We start from the raw sequence: 20,632 nt of genomic DNA, 5'->3' as shown, positions 1-20,632 counted from the left end.
GAAGGGGAAACGAACGCATTCTTACTGGAATGGGTGTCTTTAGTGAACTTCCACACAAAATGTTTAGAAATTGAAGCTATTTGAAAACCCTAGAAAGCAACAAAACTGCAGAAAGGGAAACGGCGGCACACTTACTGAGATGGATATGTCCTTGACCTACAGCTTGTCAAGAGATGGGTTCAGGGTTCCCTAGCACAATCGTCTTCGTAATTGTGATACTGAAAAATGCCCTTGTGTCTTATTGGAAATAATCGTGAGCCCAATTATATATGACCCGACTTGTTAGATTGAACAGTGCTATAGCAGTAGTCCGGAAACGAGATGCCGTGGGGGAGATTTCTCCGGCAACAAATTATCCGGTACAGACCAGTCGGAAATGAGCTGATAAGGACATGTCTCATCCCCATGCACCTTTATGTGGGCATAATCAGAATTTGGCTAAAATAATAATCACCTATATCAGACATCGAGTAATTACCGAACAATTTACAATTCATAGAAAGATCGATCGACGAGGACTGAGATGATTGAGATGTGACCATAGGTCTCATCTGCAAAATAGACATTAGAGACCCGCCCTCTTCATCATATTATAAATTTTCTGCGATATCACTAATGAGGAAGCTGACAGTAAACATCAACTAGTCAGTCATATTCTAATAAGAGGGGCAGTCTTCTCCTGTTATTTCCTATGCGATATCATAAATGTGGGAGTAGATGTTATACCACCAGCAGGGGCGTACATAACGATTTTGTTTGGGGGTGTTTAGCCAAAATGCGACCGACTGATGCCCATACCCCTAGTACGAGTGACGCAGTCAGGAGCCGAGCACCACAGGTGCGAGTTTTGTAGGGGCCATGTGCAGTAGCGGATCTAGATAGGGGTGGGGGGTCCAAATCTAGGGCGCCACCCCAGCCACCATTCCACCCCACAATGCATGTCAATAAAATACTGGCTATATAACATGAAGCGTCCCGGTAGAACATAGATGGTATTGTATAATTATATAGTTGTTTGGCGATCTTTGTCTCGCTGGACAGCAGTTTTATTTAAGTTGACATAAAGTTTATGAGTATATGATTGTGCCTACAACACTGAGCAACCTGAGAAAATTTTGAAAAATTGAGTCAATATCTTGGCATTTGAGGTCATTGCTGGAAGAAATTCTTGTGGACGAGAGGACCAGAAATGTGAGTCAATTAGACAAAATCTCGAGATCTGCCCCTGTCAATTCCGCCTGTTTTGTAAGAGTTGACAGAACTTTTGTATAGTCTGACGCCCACGACCCACACACCAGTGCCAGTGGTACTACTATCATAACTAGGCAGTTCAGTATAACCGTGAATACGATAGTGCTCAGACAGTATAAGACAACAGAGGAGTGGAAGAATGATGTTATAATGGAATCGAGCGCCGCAGGCGCGAAAAAATTTCAGATGTGTAACCGAGCTTTTAATTTTTGGGACTGGGCCTGACAATTTTAGTCAATGTCATGGCAAATGGATCCAAATTCTCGTTAACGAGAAGATAAGACATGGGACAGAATCTTGAGGCCTATCTGTCAATGTCGCCTGTTTTGTGAGAGTAGAACTAACAATTCTACAGTCTTTTGACCCACGACTCACTCACTAGTGGTACTACTAACTGGGCGATTCACTGTAACTGTGAATATGATAGTGATGAGATAGTATAAGACAGAGAAGGAGTTGAAGAATGATGGCATAATGGAATTGAGCTTTTAATTTTTGAGGACTGGGCCTGAGGGCACTTTACCTCAATGGGGCGCTTACTTGGTCTCTGAAATGCCCTGGACTTTGGGGGAGAGATTTTGCAGAATTCTGATGGTCAGAAAACACCCCATTAATTCATTTAGTCTGAGACCGACTGCGACCGACTGCGGTGATCACTTTTTTTTGAGACCGACTATTTTTTTGCCATGGGTGAAAAACTAAAGTTTTGCGTGAGTAGAGTGACGTGTGCAGTGAGAACTTATTTTGATACCGACTGCTCATATCTTACGACCGACTGCTCATATCTTACGACCAACTAGTATTTGGTATCTATTCTGGCAATATTTGTTTACCTCATTAATTCATTAAGACGGCGATGCATAATTTTGAGACCGACTGCAGTGACTGCACTTATTTTGAGACCGACTATTTTTCTCCCTGGGGGAAATTTTATTCTAAGACCTACATACTCACAACAGAAAAAGAGTGAAACACATCATTTTTTCAAACATGATAAGTTGACAAGGTTATTTTATACTAAAGTTTTGCGTGAGTAGCGTGACGTGTGCAGTGGGCACTTATTTTGATACCGACTGGTCTTATTTTGCGACCGACTGCACTGATTTTGCGACCGACTATTTTTTTTCCTGTACCCCCCCCCCCACATTTACGCCCCTGACCACCAGTTGCTAGTAACACCTCCTACGCAAGAACCTAATATTGCAATATACCCTTTACCTTGTCGAAATCATGCGAGGAAGTAGCTCTTAGATTAAGAAAAGAACAATATACGAAGCGATATTCAGTTAGACCATTAAAACAGCACTGATCAAATTTGTGGAAGCCTCAGTTATATATTGCCCTTTAAGAAATTCACGAATGATCGAACTTTATTGGCTGTGTCGTTACTTTGTGGACGGGACCTTATATTAAACTGACACTTGATCCTTACGGAAAATACAAACCGTATCCCATTGGGCCTAGTTTAGTACCAATTAAAATCCTCTATCATTACGTTACCGACACAAACATATCTGTATGGTCGGCATTTAAATTCTTTTAGGAGAGACACACCTAAGTTCTATTAGATGCGTAGGCTATTTCCAACTTTACTATTGCATGATGTCTCTTTTTCCAGCCGCCAAATTTGCATTTAATTCGGAATTTTCTTTTATACCACGCTATGTCTTTTGAGTTCGCGCTTTTGCGAGAAGCTGTAAAAAGTTCTCTGAAAGACTTTTTTTCTCATTTGATTCAATGATGAAGTACCTATTGATCTTTGGAACCAAACGTCCGATATCTTCCGTGGCAGCAGTTATTGGTTTTCGCACGTTTTCTCTAGGCATCTGTTTTTATAGAAAGATTATCTCGTATGACAGTATTGCATGTTTTGGTGTAAATTTTTCATGTCCGTAATCTGTCTCTCAACGCCTCGTATACACCCTCGTGTGTTTATTATGACTGACAAAATCGCGTGTAAACGTCATTCTGTTTACATGATGAATGCCTTTTTATGTAACCTTAAGTTCTTAAAGGCTGATGTCCGTATTGAAATGGCGAGAGAGGTGATGCTGGGAGTAATGGAGCCTAACATCGAAACGATACGCTTTACAGTCGTTGTGAATTCTGGAATATGTTCCGCCAGTTCACAGAACAAAACCGTTTAAGTTATTAAATTTGAATTATCACCAAAGATTAACCTTTATAACCCTAAAAACACTTATATTATTACAATTAATTCATTTAGCTTGTTGACGGGTATCGTACACTGGACTCTTTCTAACATCTGATGTCAAATCTCTTTTACGTAGGAAGTTCACAAATCTATCCAAATTATTTGACACTTTAGTATTGAGTACCAACATGGTAGTTTTAAATATCAACTTGATTTTGGGTCAGCAGTATTACGTGATTCGACTCCAGCGGATAGAACCAACATTGTACGGATCAGTAATAACGACAACAACGAGGTGATTGGAATCCCACATCCAAATTTGTAAGTTTTTGATTGATGCCACTGGTTTTTCGACGGACCAATATGACCTAGTGGATACCAAATATTCAGCGAAATAAAGATATCTCCCAGTGATCTAAATTTCTAAGATTAATTTCCCAATAATCCTTTTACCATTGACGAAAAATCCCGACCAGAGTTATGAAATTGTAGTATAAACACGTCTGAAACTGATAATCCATAATCAATCAATGTTATTTTTTAATAGAAAAATAGTACAGAAACATCCTGGATTCTGACTCTATGACCTGTATGCCATCATCTAGTTTCTAAATACGTCTCGAGTGCAATCAAAGTTTGACGGTACAATGAACCTTTGACATACAATATGTTATTGCAGATACAGTTAGGCTATGATATATATAACCTTTATCAACAACTAAGTATTAGGAATGATGTGATCGAGTATTATACATCGAGGAACACACAGAAAAACATTTCCAGCGAGTAAAATTGATGATCCTCTTGTCAAATAAATAAAAAAAAGTCACCACAATATCATCGACTTAAACATAGCTTTTTGATATTAGTTAATAAGCAAAAAATAAGAAAACTGCAGGCTTGCCTTAATCATGGTTAAAAATTATAGTAAATCTATGAGAATGGAATGGCCCATCACGACATATTTTTAAAGGAGCATTTCGCTTATCTAAATTATGAAATTAAGTATTAGATTCCAGTCGGCCGAGGATCTATCCTAATAATGGCCAAAAAAGTACCCCAGGAGCTTCAAATCTAGTTCTCTCTTATCAGTGGGACGAAAAACCGATGTCCACCTGAGTAGTAATTGACGATAAAGAGTATACATAAACGCCACTGTCAGAATCATTTTTCTCTCAAAGCACGCTGCAGAAAAAAAAGACGTTAAACCCCATTTCATTTCCAGTCGGATAGGTTCTCATCAATATGTCATCATCTTAGATTGCAGTTATCGGATAGTAAATTAAACACGACAAACCCAACATTTATTTGTGTACATGAAATACCTCTTAGGAATATTAAGCCATTGCTATTTGTCATATACAAAGTCTTCGGTGATAAAACGCCTGTCGTTAGGATGACACAAAAAGGTGTGCACGTAAAAGAACCCTTGGTGGATCGACCCCTGAAGCATTGCATACGTAAATATCACTGACAGAATATTAGTCTCAAATTAACCCATGTGAAGCATCAGTTAAACGTTTAACTCCACTCCATTTATATTTATTATGTCTAGGAGTTGATGTACATTGAAGCGAGGGAGTATTTCCTTTTTAAAGCATTTATCTTCGTGTACATGAATGGAATCATTTATCAAGTGCATTGGCATTACAGCAACCAAAGCAGTTACTTAATGTAAAAAGAACACCTGGTGCGATGCATATTTTATTTTAAGTTACATTTAATGACATTTGTTTCGTGACACAATATCACCGTTATAAAATATAAAGTTTCGTTCTTTTCCATTCAAAAGTTAAGGCTATGTTAATTGTAGCGTTGAGCGTCACCATTACAATAAGTAATCATTCTTTCTGCCTTATTAGTCATTTAATTGCCCGAGCTTCTTCAACCTTGATGAACTAATTCGTTGCATTTTTCACCCAAGACCCCGCCGCCTATAAATGGCGGAATCAATAGTGAAAGGAACGTAAATGTATCACAACTCCATTATCGATAATTGGCCTACGTTATCCACAATTGCATGGCAAACACATTTAAGGGTGTATAAATTCCTCGGTGATATGTATCGAGAGTTCAACATATCGTGTGGATGGTGTATAAGATAATTCACTTAAACTACTCATATCGAAACTTCAGTCGATCACATTTCTCCCAGATATCCCTATCGGGTTCAAATACAATATGGCGCTTTAAGATGGAGGGTCAGCTTCCAGGGAAGAATGATTAGCCTTCGATTGCAGAACCAGTTTGACTTACAATAAGAGAAGGCTGTTATATCGTGACTGATTAAGATTTGATTTGTCTCGTGTTTGAGAATCGTAGCATTAGCGACAAGATACTTAATTTTTAGTTAAGATATCTAAAGGTTTCCAGTATCCAGATAGTTTACAGTACGTATTATACTCCAATGCTTACTCACATTTCAGGGCAAATGTAAATCGATACCAAACAACATATGTTCTGACTTTATTGAAAAACATTCTAGCGTGAGTATACAATTTCAAAGCAATTGATACAGAGGAAGTATAGATTAAACAATTTCTTTTTAAAATTGAACGCAAATTGCAGTAGAATTATTAGGAGGAATCTACCGATATATTGCTAAAATACGTTCGTTTTAGTTTTGAATTTACGAACCGTGCTCATTTCTGTTTGATTTCAGGGAAATCAGCTAACACTAATACCCAATTTACGTTGATCTACACATGTCTTTGTCAGTATTGTCCATAATCGGTGTGTGGGTATGTCAGTCGCAGGAGGGAGCCACAGTATAAAGTTATCAACGCAACAGTCTAGTAAAATAGAATGTTAATTCCGTTTCGTTTTATTTTTATGCTGTACTTCTGAAAGGGCCGTCTTCATTACCCCAGCATAGGAGCAGAACAGTAGGACGTTAAACCCCATTTCATTTCATTTTCATTTATAATTAAAGGGTATACAGTTATCTACGCAACAGTCTGATTAATTCCGTTTCGTTTTATTTTTATATGATTCTAGAAAGTTTGTTCGCGCGAACATTTGATTAATCAACTCGTCTGTATTAGTATACGGGGCATCGAACTGTGCTCAATTATGGGAAAGCGTATATATGGATGAGTCTGAGTTGTTTATGGGTTATAACCATTTGGAATACAATAGTTTCGTATAGGTGTTACTGGCATAATGTCATGATGTAGTGTAACAATAAAAAGTAAGAGTGTACCAAGGACCAGAAACCAAGGAATACGCCATCACTGGCATCTTGAAATTGTAACAGCACAGTCGATGGGTAATTTTCCAATAAACAAACATGCCAAGCTGCATGTCGACTGTACTTGAATTGGCGGAGCCTTATGTTTTTTTTGGAAGATCTTCACCCCAAGAATTAAGAACAAGAACATCAAGATCAGTAGCACCGGGGGCCCCTTTTACTGCTGAAAGTGTTTATATTTAAGTTAATACTGTCCAACTTTGAAATTGGTGGATGCATATGCTTCAGTAGTAATATGTATATTGACATCAGGACACATAAAACCTCAAAGCAAATACTGATTACAGTATTATAATCGATATTTGATCAGAAAATGTATCTCGGCTTATAAAAGCGACATAAAAAAAGGTAACTCCACGACATATTTATGTTTGCGATAATCTCTTAACACAGCGTCAGTGTTGAGGAATGTTTTTAGTCTTGACAACATCTATTTAGCCCAATCAATACGGTGTATTAACTTCCCTAACTACTACTTATAGAAGTAATCATCTAAACCAACGATGCCAAGAAAGATAGGTTTACGGCTTGACTTGATTTGTTCGTTCTGTCATCGCAACAACCGGTGTTTAATACGTGACTTACTGGAAAGTTATAGGACCTAGTCCGCCCACTCGACCCAAAGTCTAAGCTGAATTACTGCTAAAACTCCTTTTCGGATAGAAATAATTTGTCAATCCGTCCTTTGGCATAGTCACATAAAAATTACAAAATACACTCAGTGCTAACTGGTAATCAAAATACAGTAGATAAATGGAAAACAACATTTTTAGGTAGAATCTCAGAAATACGAAAGAGTCGTACCAGATTTTTAAAAAGTAATTGTATTCACTGCTTCTAACATGATACTTGCCACTATTATAAAGGTATGTATATTAATGTATATTAAAGACGATAATGAGAATAAAAACGCTCTCAGTGGTTTTGTTTACGAAAAAAATTTCGCAATAATAATATCAGCTTTCATCATTTAATTTGAAACTTTCTCGTAAATACACACTCTACACACAACAAAAACTCCATATTGGTTTTTAATAATAAAAAAACTACTCTCAAATTTCCATAATTATCAGAGTGTTTAGGGTTAATAATGTTCTGCGTTTATAATATGTTCATATTAGCCCGTTTCCTGTTACATATAATAACAAAGTTTCCATTGTGCTTGGTTAGATGTAGTTATTAGCAAAAACATTTATTAAACTTTCAGGACAAATAACTATTTAAAATGGCACTCAAAAAGAATTCATCACGTTAATGGAAGACTAAGTACGCTGACAAAAGGCTGGAGAGATTGCATACTTATAATACCTGTTTATCACAAAAGTCCTAATGAAACCCAGAGGTCATGCTACTGAAATTTGAACACGTATTTTAATTATTTATTCATATGAGACAGCTGGGTATAGACTTTTGTAGCAGATAAAATGGGTATTGATAAATAAAATCAATAATAATTTCACAGTTCGCTCTTTTCTGCATTCAATACCATTGTCCCGGGTTCCACCGACCATACAATACTGCCATTATCTATCATTATCTAGAGGAGCATTAAATCGGATTCCACAACATGGCGGCTTTGTTGGTATCAGGAACGGTATGCATGGGCAATTGGTCGGCTGTTGTAAGGTTAAGGAAAGGGTGCGTGACAGACCTGACCAGACAAAAGTTCTGAGAACCTTAAGTTCATGATCCATTGCTTCCTGGCTCAAATGGTTTCTTATTGCCTCCCGTAGTTGCTTTCGAATGTTATTGCATAGACTAAATGCAGTACGTGTGATAATTACATTATTGGCTGTAACCGATGATGGATTCCAGCACGAATATGTCTGAAATCCGATTTTCAGTTTCGTTAACTTAAAGGATTGTTTGGTAACAGTTGGTATCATTATTCCATGATACCTATATCCTATCGGGGCTGCAATGCAGTAATGATACTGAACCGAACTTCTCTAGGTTTTTCGTACTCTCCGTCCTACAACACTTACACGGGAAAATCACGCTGAAAATTCCCGGGGAACTGTCTTGTTTTCAGATCCCAGATTTATATATATTATATTTATATTATGTAAATATTTATTGAATAAATAGTGTTATAGACCCCCCCCCCCCCCCAAAAAAAAAAACCCCTCCTGGTTAGTGAGCCAGTGACTTTCTCACTGAGCCACATTAAGCACATAGTTAGGACCTGTATATAAATCAGAGTACACATGCACATCCCCTCACTTGCTCCCTTTTCTCTGTTAACCATATATTATTTCAGCCTAAAGATAACCGAAACATTTTGTTGACAAGGCATTGTTAAAAGTCATTCCGTTCCTACGCCTTTTCAACATATACCTATATACGACAGTCATAATGCTTAATAACAAAAGTTGATCCAGGATTCAGATAAATTCAAACCTGGAATAGTCAAGGACGTTAATTGGTCCGATGGAAATTGTTTTCATATTTGATTAAGGACTGGTCTACTGCATGAATCATATTTCCCCCAGGCGCTGTAAATCGTCTAAATAATGTGTGTCAAAAATGATTTTTATTAATGTTTTTCAATAGATCCTTCGCACGTTAACGGAATGTTTTGAAAATTAACATTAGTCTTTAGATCAACTCAGTTTGGGGTACTGATCTCGAACTAGTTCATAATTTATTCATATAAATAGATCTGGTTAAAATGGCACAAGGAACTTTTAAGAGTATCCCCTGAAACGATTTTATACAAAAAATGTAATATGTAAGACCGAACACGCTATGTAACATGGACTTTACAGTAACTTTAATTGTTTGAAAACCGAGTATCCTTAACAAAGATTTATGGAAAAAGAACCCCAGAGCCAATGGCATGTTGATCAAAGTGTAAAGAATAAAGACAGGGAGGAAGAACATAGTGATGCATCTCTTATCTGATCAGTGTTTGGTCAATGCTTTTATTAACTTATCGCCTGTACAGGTATTACAGGGCATATCACACGGGACGGGAAGTGCTTTTCAGTTTCTAAAACACATTTAACTCTAAATTCGTTTGAAAAGTTAACACGATTTCGTCGTTCTAGTCTTCTCTGATTTAGGTCGGATAGAATAAAACAATACCCACCCATGCTTCGGTCATAGATAGATAATGACAGATGTATGAGTTTCTGTACAATTTAACTTACACTCTACTAAGTTGAAAATAATTCAACTGCGAAACAAAAGGAAACAAATTATACTGTTATCTCGGTGGGCTGGCTAAAATTGAAAAAAAATATAGGTCAGTGAGTGGTTCGTATTGGGTAGACTTCTTCCCCTAATTGGATTACATTATTATTTACCAACAGTAGACTATTTACATACCAAACCAAACGCCATCTTAAGTAATCCACTAGATTGTAATAAAAAAGTTAAAAATAGAACAAAGAATAAATAAAATTTGAGTTTTAATGTCATTATAGGAAAATGCTAAGATAAACATCGTCTTGTCTTGTTTGATGTGCAATTTTTATATTGAACTCCTGAAATCATCGGATTCCTATCACGTTTCAGCTTCGATTTCTAGTACAACAGCCCATCTTATGCTGGTCATCGACTACAGGTGTAGGATATGGTTGTTTTCGTACAATAACAGGGAGATCTTCTGGGAGAGTGGATGCAAATAAAAAGTGTTTGTTTTGTTCCATTAAAAAAATCTATAGGTATATCTCGAAAGTGTCGTTATTTGTATACTGGGAGTTAAACACGTTTATATATGATGCTGACTGACCCTATCCCAATCTACACAGAGGATAACGATAACCCTTGAGAAGTGGTAGAGAACTTTAGCGGTGATCTTTTAAGGGTGTCATTATAAAGCCTGTTAGCTTCAATTAGCGTTAAGCAGTGTCAAGTGTCGTGAACGGGGCATGGTATGCGTACCCCTCCCCACCTCATAGAGCACTGGATAGCACTATTCATTTGAGGGGGTTATATATTTTGGTATTTTAGTAAGTGGTGATGGATGTCGTATCAATACCACTTTATACATGACATTTCGTTTAGCTGACCAAATCTTCCAAACCCCAATTTGAAGGAATGACTATAATTTTGAGGATTAGGCATTTTCCATAGTGATAATATTTTTAAAAAAATACAAACAAAGTAATGCAGCCTCTAAGTTTAATGTTTTCAATAACTTCCTTTCGTTATTACGTTATTTGTCATAAATAACTTAACTGTCACCATAAAATATCTCTGTTATTATTAACAACAGTTGACTCTAATAAACCACATCGAACCTCCAAGAAACGTTAAGCAAAGTGTTTATTTTGGCTTATTTTTTTTAAAAAAAAGATATATAAATCCATAATTCTTCTCTCGCAAACACAAGAAAATATCACCAACAGCAATTCAATATAAACAACAAGTTATTCCATACGAGCGATTCTACAGCTTTAAGCAAAAGGAAATTGAGTTTTCCAAGCCATTGCTTTTTATGTTCATTGTTGTCTGTTGTCGATTATCACCACCATCTATGGTGCCTAGAACGTGTACTGCACGGAGATTATCAACTCATATTCTACAGTACCCAGGATATCATCTATAAATCGGAAATTATGTTTGATACCAAGGGTGTAGTAACCTGTCCTAACGGCAATTATATTATAATAATAATAATAATAATACAAGCAATACAAACTATCAACCTGTTTTATGTTTTGAGAAGATGGGGGTTCCATATCAATAGTTAAATAATTATATCCCAATATTCTATAATGTCAAATATACCAGCTCCCATTGAAATATGTTGCAGACCCAAGGTGTCGTAACTGTGTCTATTAGGTAGTTCTCGGTGTGTCGAATGGCCAATTTCAATTCGCACAGTACACTTATTTTAAGCGGATTATTTAAAGACAATACAAGAGAATAGCAAGACAAAATTGAGACACAAAAAATCCAAGGCATCTATACAAAAGACAAGATCAATAATGAGACACTAGAAAATATATAACACTGGGAAGCAAAATTTATTTACCGAAAACATCAGTGTTCTGGGTGTGGTTTAATGTGCGTGTTTTTGCCTTTTTGTATGAGTCGCTTTCCACCGCAGTAGGATCAATAGCATTCAGCCCACATTCCGTATTCTGACATAATGCAAGCAAATGGTCAGAAAAGCACAGTCACATAATATGTACTCGAGTATTATTCCCAAATAAGGTACATCTGTTGTGGATCAAATAAGCATCTACATTATAATTGAGGAAAGGTTTAATATACAACGGGTAATTGGGATGATTAATATATTATTATAAACCTATATTTAATCAGCTCTCTAGATAATAATTCTTAACTCAAATAATGGAAAACTTGCTTTAATGGGCGATCCCTGGTTTATAATTAATGTTCTATTTGTGATCTAAATTGATGACGGATGTTAGTAATCTGTCGAAAATACATTTATTTTTGTACTAAGTGACGATAGGGGGTTTATTTGTCTATTCAGGGTGGGTAGCTACATTAGAGCTGCCCCGGGACTGAAATTGAGGGTATAAGGGCAGCTCGAGTCGGGGAGTTATACTACTTCCGGTTTCGCGAAACTCCTATATGGAAGCGTCGGATGCCTCTATCCGCATAACGCTTTGTAAGCAGCTAGTTTTGTATAAGGAACAAAACATCAGTTTGGACGGAATGTCACTTTAATTGTATGTTTGTTGGTTGTAAAGAAGTGTTCAATGAACATGTTTAACCTGAATATATAAACGAGCAGCATCTATTATTAAACACCTTGTATTTACTAAAGTAAAGTAATTCAATCAATATGAACCATATGTAGAAATGGTAATTACATTGAACATTTACTATATAATTGACTAGCGCCATACTACAATACATACTGTATTCACCATTTAACAGCTATAGCTATCAATTTAAACTGATGTGTTTTTTATACTGTATAATATAAAATCTGATGTAGTCGATTTGGACACATGTTTTGTTGCCTTTACATTGCAAATTGTTGATATTTAAATGCTCCCGCTGAAATTCATTTCAACTGTCAATTATTGAAATAAACATGTAGATAGATTTGAATTATATACTTCAATTTCTAAATTTTATATGTCACTGACAAATCACAAAAGAAATTTTATTTGTCACCGTCGAAGGAAATTAAGTTAGCTCTAAACATGTTTTAGACATGGTTAACCACTTGTTACAAAAGATTATTTTAGCCGGTAGGCTACTGTATATGTATTTTTGCTCTTAAAGAGCTTGCATAATTACATACATGGCGTGTTCGAATGACTTGGACTTTTATTACGATATTGAATGTGAATAAAGATAGGTTGTGCGTAGTCTTTCTCGACCAACTGATACAATATATTTCTTGGCCCTTCGGTCAACCCTGGAAAGTGACGTAGCCATGAATTTTCTAAATGAGTGCCCGTGTTTGAATGAGCAGAGCAGGTAATATAAATAAGCATGTGTATAGTATGTATATAGTATGTTGGCTTATTGGTATCATGTCGTGCGACAACCCGACATCACGACTCCTTAACTCGACACCACGATATCACGACATTTTAAGAATTGCCACGGCGCAGAAAAGTAGGAAAATGAAATGAAATGGGTTTAACATCATACTGTTCTGTCCCGGAAGCCACGCTGGCTAAGTGAGTAAGATGCTGGCTCGCTAGACTGGAGATCGCGGGTTCGCTCCCGTCTTTGGCTGAGAAAGTTCATCGAGCTTTTCCGGACCGGTTTTTCCTTGAAAGGGGTGCAGGAAGGAGGTTCTGACAAGTACAGCTGTCTAGTCGTTCGGATTGGACGAAATACCTAGGTCGCGTGTATACATTGGCGCGCACTTAATGATGCCTTGGCGGTTGGAATTCAATATAAGAATAGACCGTAGCGCCGCTGTCTGGGCAAAATTTCCCTCATAGCACATTGTATGACGTAAGCCAGTCTTCATTAGTTTCCAGTCGGAGCAGAATAGCAGCACGTTAAACTCCATTCCATTTCATTTCGTTCTGCTCCGACTGGGCTAATGAAGACGGATATACGGTGTACTATGTGGGAAACTTTGCCGGGATAGCAGCGCTACAGCCTACTCTTATATTGAATTCCAACTGTCAGTGGGTTTTTTACGTGCACGCCAATATGTAAATGGGGCCTTGGTTTTCCGTCCCATCCAAACGACTATACGTTATCCCTTGCCAGGCCCCCGTCCTGCACTGCTGTCAACTCAAAGAGGAATTACTCCGGAAACTGGGTTTAAAGTATTTGACATTGAAAACACGAATTAAATGTCAATTAAAATCAATATTGATGTTGTGAGCGTACCGCAAAAATTGAGCTTCTGATATCCAATATTTTGGACAAAATCAACATTTTACCATTGGTACACGATTATAATGCGTTTCAGCGCAGTTTGTAACAAGGGACTCGAAGAACAAGGCTAGACATATTCCACAAGTCATATCAAACGGTGAAGCCATATTAATATCTAGAGAGCATGCGCAATTAATACTATCGTTGCAGACTGGAATAGCCAGACGCTAGAGATTGTCATTTGATTAAGAATTCGGGCATGTTTCGCCGAACATAACTGATTTGAAATTAGAGGAAAAACAGAAACGATTGAATGTAAATCATTTTATATACCTTCATATTAGATTATTATATGCGTTGCAACCCATTTGTGTAAATTTCTAGGTCCCAAATATTAGCGATTTAGCTCCTTTAATGTCCTACTTTTCTGTTAGCCGAGGTGAATAAGACGAATGACGACATCACGACATGATACAAATCAGTCACCATAATTTAGCCAATTTACTAAATGTGAGAAAGAAGTTACATTCATTGAAGTAAAGATATTGCTGGCTTTTTGAGTAAGGCACTGACTCAATAAGCAGGAGGTCCGATCTTCGATCATTGTGTTGGCCGAGATAGTTTCTAGCATGAATTCCTCTTGTCAGTGGTGCAGGACGGAGAAATTCGAAATAGGAGTAGGCCATAGCGCCACTGTTCAGGCAAAATTTCCTTCATAGCACACTGTATAGCGTATGCCTGTCTTCATTAGCCCGATCCGGGGAGGCATTAGTAGTAAAAGAAAAAGAATTTTGTCGTGAATTCCGCTCCATATATCAATAATACGATTTCTAGACTAAGTGACATTCAGTGCTTTTATCCCCCACACATTTGTTATGTCATCTCCACTGATTAAGACCACCACATGACTTTATCAATAATAAATAATGTCACTGCTATCAAACAAGTTCATATATCATACGCATTAATCATAAAAAGATAACTGACATTCCAATATATATTTCTTTCCTACATTAGTTTAGCGATCATGTTCTGAATCTTTATTATTACATGCACTTTTGAAATATAATCCTGGTAATATTAAGCGCTGTGATATGTAAAGTGGTATATATAAATCAAAATGAAAACTGATTTTTTTGTGTGTGTTTTTGTGCGAGTTGTAGATATAGCTTGAATCACTGTAAAATGATTTATGGAAAATCTAAATCGAATTCATTTAGGTACATGTATATTGTTAGTTAATTGCGGAGATTTCACTTGTTCATTAACGATTTTTTACCATCTGAAATAGGCATTTTTATATTAGCCTCAGCACATTATTAACAGATTCTATGAAATAAGTTAGCAATGTGTAATTTCAATTTATTTGGAAAACCAATAAAAGACAATTAAAAATCAATCCTAAAGGCTGAAAGGTATGACTATATCAATGATTCGCCGAGAATATATCACTGTTTTATGGCTGTTTATAATTGTTGTTATTACCTACCAAGCTTATTAGCCGGGTTGGAAATGGGAAAGACTGCATTAGAGAACAATTGCTTATTAATGTGTCTATACTTTGTTTTATTCTAGATATGTACTTTTTGACCCTTCGGTGACAGCACATAGTACCATAAGCCGCGGGCGGGGCTGTCGGAGTGTGAGTGGGGGTATCTATTCTCGAACCCCTTAGACACGAGTATGGGAGAAAGGCACGGGGCATGCACCACTGGAACATCGGAGTAAAAAAAAAAAAGAGATTTTTCAAAATGCACTTATGTATCTGGTGACGATGGTGATGGCTAGGGCGAATGCGCGGTGTCTGTCCTTATTTTGATTTTTTGGTGTATTATTTCATTAATATGTCATGATGATTTTTGGCCATTAGCCATGTCACAGCTTTTATTGACAATTCGAGTGACATTTTCGGAAATGGGTAATGTAGATAAGTGTTGTGTTTTCTGAGTCATTTACTAAATTGGTCACGATTTCCTTTGCCATTAACACTTAAATAGCTTGGTTAGATTCTAGAAAACGGTGGATTAAAAGTTTGTAAATGAACTCCACGGTCAAGCGAAAAGAAACACCCTATATTTATGGTCCCCGGAGCGATGTAACGCCTGCACCCAAACTGCACGCAGCGATCCATCTACGTCATACGTCATTATGATCACTGCCCTAGTTAGCTGCCATTTAAAACGCTCACGTGATCATTTTGGGGCGGGACTTATCGACTGGATTACAGCTTTGTGTACACAACAGAGTAAAATTAACCCGATCAAGAACGTGTTTTATGTAAACACATGTCTTTAGCAAAATGTCAACTTCTGCCAATCCGGTAAAAGCGACATATAATATGTGCTAGTGGGTAATATTGGAATACATTCTTTGCCATTGTAAACTGTCTTTAGAGTTTCAATCTGTTTATCTTTCAAAACAAGGTTAGATACTCCTAAATTTGTCTTCGCAAACAAATCCGCCTCTGTGAAATTACCTTTTATGGGCGCCGCCATATTGAATAATAAGAGGACTATTTTGTGATTCGGCTTTGATTAGTTTGACATCTTTCATACACACAGCGGCTAAATAAACATATTTAATTTCATTCAATATGACAATAGAAGAGAAATAAATACTTCTAAAAATTACTAAAAGCATACTCAGTGTTTTCGACTAAAATCGTCGATGTAGGAATTAAAATGTTGGGTAATTAGCTAAGGGCCTGTTCTCAGGCGGATCTAGCTGTAGACAGCTAGCCTAAGTTTGGGATGGCCTGCACCCCCACATCCGCCTGAGTTATTTACTAAATTGATCACGATTTGCTTTCCTACTAGTAAATAGCTTGGTTCGGTTCTAGAAAACGGTGGATTAAAAGTTTGTAAATAAATGAACACCACGGTCAAGCGAAAAAAAACCCTATATTTATGCCCCCCCCCCCCGGAGCGATGTACCGCCTGACTCCCCCACCCCGCCGTTTCGACTTGACCTAGCTTTAACCACTCCACCTTTGACATTCTATATCAAATTATACATTAAATGATTAACCTATGTAACTATGAAAACCCCCAATTCCTATGCGGTACATGCTGACAATCTTTGAAAGAGGATAGGTAAAGAAAGGAACTGTCTTTATACCAGGTTAAATAAAATATCGTTTTCTCTTTTTATGCTACAAAAATCAAAATTATAGATTAAGTGCAAGCATCAATTATTCCTGACCAAGATATTAAACTGTTATTTGGTTCGTGAACTGCCACTTTTTTGCCTATGACAAAAATATTTACAATGTTCGTGAGGGGACTTGAGTAAAAGGATCCATGATGTGGCGTTTAACAGGGCTAACAAGTGAGATGCCCTCTTTGTGTATAATTTGTAATGATTATTGTAGCTAACTCATTTAGAATAACACTTATTTTCTTAACCTTTTGTGGAGATCGGTTCAATATTCGTGCCGTAGTCCTGACCAAATATTTACCAAGCAAATCAATTGATGGTATCTTTGAGCTAGGAAAAACAGGAATAGCCATTTAATAATGGTGGCTAATATTTAGAGTGTATACTTCCTTCCATGGTTAATCAGCCATTTGTGAAAGATGTTTTTTCCTTTTGCTGAGGGTCAAAGATGTGACATGTAGATCAAATTATGATTAGTAGGCTGGATCGATATTTCAGCGACTAATCTTTAAAAAATGTCTGTTATCAGAGGAGATCAACCTTTAGCTCACCCTAAAACCTTTTACTTTTTGTTACAAGATAAAATATGTATATTGCATGATAAGAAACATGGTATCGTTTTTCAATAAGCGCTATAACGGATTCAAATTAGTTGGTGGCGATGTGGGTGGATTACAGCGAGTATTATTATATAGTTTAAATACAGAAAGTACGGTTTTCTTATTACTCAAAGCACCGTTACATTTCAGCATGAACCCAGCTACTTTAGATTTGAATGGGACGTCGATCTCAATTTTGTACGTGACAATAATTACGGTCGACTGTCCAACTTGGTGGACTTTCGCCGGTTCCCTCCCACTGCCGAGATCCCTGCGCGCATATGAATTATTGAAATGAATTTAAATTGTACCACGTTGTTCGACATCACCTAGTTTGTGTTGTGTGGACGCGTACACGTAAAAGAAACTCTTGAAAGCTGGAATTCGACGACAACGAATTTTTTTCCCCAACTGACATAAACATTGCACTTCTATTCGGCCTTTGATTGGTCAACCGTTTCCATGGAGCTAAGATTGCTTGTTGGCAGTTAGAACGGTGCTCAAGTAAACCCGAAGTTAAATGAGAGAAAAGGGAAATAAAAAACGGAAATACAATGATACAGAATAATAAGAAAAATAATACACACGTGGGTCTCGTACCCACGCCGCTATCAATCTTTGGATTCAGTTGCGCACCCCTTTAACTGCCAACAAGAAATCTTAGTTCCGTGGAAACGGTTGACCAATCAGAGGCCGAATAGAAGTGCAATCACTATGTCAGTTGGGGGGAAAAAAATTCGCGTCCGGGCAAAAGTTCACCCATAGAACACTGCATGGCGTATGCCCGTCTTCATTGGGCCGGTAGGTACGGAAAGTGAGACTTATAAGCCTCATTTCACTTCATGCCAGTTAGTTCAAGCCTATACTACTTCGGAGCCATCTTTCGGGCGAAGATTTTAATAACTGTTTTAAAGCGCATTTATATAAGAGTCTATGAAATAACATCGTTTATAAGGGGAGCCACGGTGGCTGGGTGGTTAAGACGCTGGCTCGCTAGCCTGGAGGTCGGGTATTCGATCCTTGCATTGGCCGAGAAAGTTCATCCCGATTTTCCGACGTGGTTTCCTCTTGTCAGTGATGCAGGCCTGACAAGGACAGTTGTCTAGTCCTTCGGATGAGACGAAAACCGAGGTCCCATGTATACATTGGAATGCACGTAAAAGATCCCTTGGCATTTGGAATTCGATATAAGAGTAGGCGATAGTGCCGCTTCCCGGGCAAAATTTCCCTCATAGCACACTGCATGGCGTATGCCCGTCTTCATTAGCCCAGGACGTTAAACCCCATTTCATTTCATTTCATTTCGTATATCAGAGCAGTATGTTGCGATTTACTGCTTTGTAGTAATGAATAAATTAGTATGTCATACATTGCCATTACTTTTACTTCCATTGTTTCAACAACATAAAATAGCATATTTTAAAAAGAAAATAAAAAATAAATAGAGATAAACTATGTTAGGTATTGTCGGTAGATCGTCAACAAATTATGTATCTCTTGCATTTTACTGAGAATAGACTAAAAGCAAAGAGCAATAAGCTCTTCTACTGATTAATATAGGCAAACATAATGAGAAACATACATTATTGATGAACCTTTCAAATTATCTCGTTCGCCTTTCAAATAATATTAAATTTTTGGTTTCACTTTGGGACGGTGATACTTCTAACTGGGGCTAACAGCTTTCAAATTATCTCGTTCGCCTTTCAAATAATATTAAATTATTGGTTTCACTTTGGGATGGTGATACTTCTAACTTGGACTAACACCATATTTTAAAAAAATCATTGTGAGTGGCCATTTCGTCCAAATTGTTGACATGTTGAAACATGCCCAAAACGGAAGCAGCCCTTACCCCATTCTGTAATATCATGGGAATACCAATCACTACATATGATACTATATTAATTTCACCGCTTCCTATCTTGATTTATAAACTGGGGTGGCGGGTCCTAAATAATGAAATTGAAGTGCCACGCTGATCAAAGCCAGTTAAAAGGCGCTTGCCGTTTGTCAGCGCTACAAAATCAGCCAACTGTTCAATTTCGACCAAATCATGATGGTAAATCCCATCACATCACAAAAGGTCCAGTCGTGAATACGGTCAATCCACCACCAACATGACAGGCGCGTGGCACACATAAAGTAAACGCAAAATTTAAAACGACTGTATATGATCTGTTCAAATATCTTTAAAGATAGTGTTTAGCATTCGGATCTGTATAGAAGCAAACTATTCTAATTTCCACGGAATGCAAATATAGATACAATGACATCTTCGTTGGCATATCGTTTTAGTAATTTGACCGTATAGTATTTTCGTACAGCTTGCACACCTCAGTGCAGCTCCTGCTATAGGACGGCACTAAATTTCCACAAGGCGTTTTAAGATTCGGCCCTTAGCATAAGTGGATACAACAAGCTTGCAAGAAATGTCTCAGATATCACCGTTGGTGATAGTGGGTGTTAATTCCTACGAACGAATGAATATTCTAAATCCTTGTATTCAAGACATATAAGAAAATAAAAATCCCACGCCAAACTATAACCATTACTAATGCTGAACGATACCGTAATTATTGTAGGTCTGAAAATACCCATTCATAGATTGATTGTTAATTTTTTCTGAACATCTGAAGAATCCAATCAAAATCTGATTTTCTTTCAGCGGCGTCTTCGACGGAATTTCTAAATTAAATTTATATATAGCGGGTATATCAATTGTTGACAAAATATTCAAAGGAGTTGATTAAAATGAGCTCTGGTTATTGTCGCTAGGAACAGCCGTTCTTGATAACATCAAACCTTGTTATCACGGTACAACTAGTATTTTATCAACCAATTTATGATAATCCACAGCACATGTCTGTTATCAGTTCTTGTTTTAATATGTGTAGGATTTCAAATATTATAATAATAATAATTAGTGATGCCTTGCAATGA

At 37.1% G+C, this 20,632-nt stretch overlaps 1 protein-coding gene across 1 annotated transcript in view; it reads left to right on the top strand.

Moving 5' to 3' along the window:
• Positions 1–20,632, top strand: part of LOC126830062 (protocadherin-11 X-linked) — a 75,762-nt gene that overhangs the window by 15,331 nt on the left and 39,799 nt on the right. The gene's annotated exons all lie outside the window — the stretch shown is intronic.

The sequence above is a fragment of the Patella vulgata genome, chromosome 8, assembly GCF_932274485.2.
Source record: "Patella vulgata chromosome 8, xgPatVulg1.2, whole genome shotgun sequence".
NCBI lineage: Eukaryota > Metazoa > Mollusca > Gastropoda > Patellidae > Patella > Patella vulgata.
The sequence above is the reverse complement of the archived record's forward strand: the minus strand, read 5'-3'. Positions and strand labels throughout refer to the sequence as shown.